The sequence below is a fragment of the Tarenaya hassleriana genome, unplaced genomic scaffold, assembly GCF_000463585.1.
Source record: "Tarenaya hassleriana unplaced genomic scaffold, ASM46358v1 Cleome115, whole genome shotgun sequence".
Lineage (NCBI taxonomy): Eukaryota > Viridiplantae > Streptophyta > Magnoliopsida > Brassicales > Cleomaceae > Tarenaya > Tarenaya hassleriana.
Genome location: NW_010961841.1, coordinates 251,463 through 253,725, shown reverse-complemented (window position 1 = coordinate 253,725; position 2,263 = coordinate 251,463).

Below are 2,263 nucleotides of genomic sequence, written 5' to 3'. Positions count from 1 at the left end.
ATTTTGTTGGTTTAGTGCTCTATGATGTACTGTTTATGAGTTTTCTTTAGATACATTCGATGTATTGATATTTTCTATGGTTTTATGAGAGTATTTGATTCATTACATGTTCTTGCATACTAGATGTGTTATGAAATCCATGTATCATTATGAATGATACTAAACTCCCTAGTCTTGTGTCATTATGGGAATGATGACATAATAAGACTAGTATGATTTGTGATTGATGATCATAGCGATGATCATAGGTATTGGATACGATCACTGTCATAGGTATTCGTTGGAGAACGGAATACTGGATTGACCCGCATGAGATTGTCACATGGACTAGCGTCATGACTTGAATCTCATATGGCGGTTCCATGATTGGATCCTAAGACCTGAGATATCTATGGAATCCAACATGAGGAGTTGCATTCTTTGAATACGTCAAACGTCCTGCGTAATAGGAGGACTATAAAGGCGTGTATCAGGTACGGAACGAATCATGTACTGGATTGTAGATAGTCAAGATGGGATTTGTACCTCTCGTAAAAGAGAGAGATATCGCTGGACCCCTCGTGTGAGCGAGACTGTAGAAATGTGTGGCCGCACTATAGACGAACGTCGTCTATTTCAGACAGTCGAACTCAGTGAACGAGAAAGCAGTCGAATCAGATAAGGTGGCTTGTCCATGCCTTATGTTCGACATATGATATCATGATACAAAAGGATCATCAACCGGAATCATCTCTGGCGTTCGTAAAGATCACGAACAAACTCTATTCGAGATAGGTAGTCATAGTGTCTTGCTAGAGACCGCCTATGACTTGTATATCCGAAATAGAGATTTCGGGTTATACTGCTATATCGAATGAGTCTACAGGGTCACACACGCAGGGAAGGACAAAACGTACGAGAAAAACGACGGAAAAACGAAGACGGTAGAGTCTGGAACGGACGGACCAGAAGTCCAGAACGGACGGTCTGCCGTGCCAGACCCGATGGTCCAGAACGGACGGTCCACGTGAGCAGACCGTCCGTTCTACGTGCTGGAATGGACGGTCCACGTGCATTTCTAGACCGTCCGTTCCGGGCTTCAGTTTTTCCGAAATTAAACTGAATTAGGGTTAAATCACCTTATAAGAAGGAGATTAAAAACCCTAACTCGTGAGAGACGAAAAGAGCCGACTTTTGGCAGAAAAGAGAGAGTTTTTGGAGATCAAAAAACGAGTTCTAAGTCTCGAGATTTCTCGGTGCACATATCGAATAGAGATTCGAGTCCTAGCAGACAAGTTCCAACCGTTGGAATCCATCCCGTGGTGTGGATACGTGTAGAGGGCGAGGTATTCTTCCTACCTTTCGTGATCAGACGTGTTCTTCGATTGATACAGGCCTCGGATCGATTGAGATAAGCGTTCTAACGTTTCTACGATTCATTAGAAGCATGGTTCTAGGGTTCTATAAATTTTTGTTTTATATCCGCTGCGCAAACCCTAGAATCGATCTCTTAGGAATAGGATTCGCTCATGAGATCCCAGGAAAACCCAACAGAACCATGGATTTTATCATCCATCAAATATGTCAAACAAACAATGAAATAAACATTCATTCATGCAACCATTCATGAAAATGTCAATACAAACATATTGGTACTCATATCGTAGAACATCATAGAGCACCTAAACCAACACAAGCTTCTTCTTCTTCAGATCCTCGAAGTAGAGATTGCAATTCCTATCTAGTGTTCAACCCCATGGCAGTAGTGACATTCTCCCTTGTCGGATTTGGACTTCGACAACACGATTCTTTTTGCCTTCTTTGTCGATTTCTTACCTTTTCCTTTTTGTCGTGCTCGCTTTCTAGAACCCTTTTCCGGATTGCACGACAAGGTTGAACTTATCAATTTTAATCCCATGCAGCTTGGTTAAGCTCTTGTCCATTCCATTCATGTCATAGTTCAAGATAAAAATGTCGAAGACTATCAGGAAGAGAATGGATAATCATGTCCATCGCAAGCTCTTGTTCATCTTAGCACCAAGTCGTCCAAATCATCAAAATGGCTCTTTATTTTGAGTACATATGGACTGACAAAACATCTCTTAGTCAGTTTACAGTCCAAAAGACTACGCATAACTTTGAACCTCTCAGAGTGGATTTTCTCTTGGAATATTTGCTTAAGGTGATCCAATATCACATAACACTCATCCTGTCAAATTATTTTATCAATTCCAGGGTCATAGTTCTAAACATAAGACACCTTACATCACGATTTACGATTTTT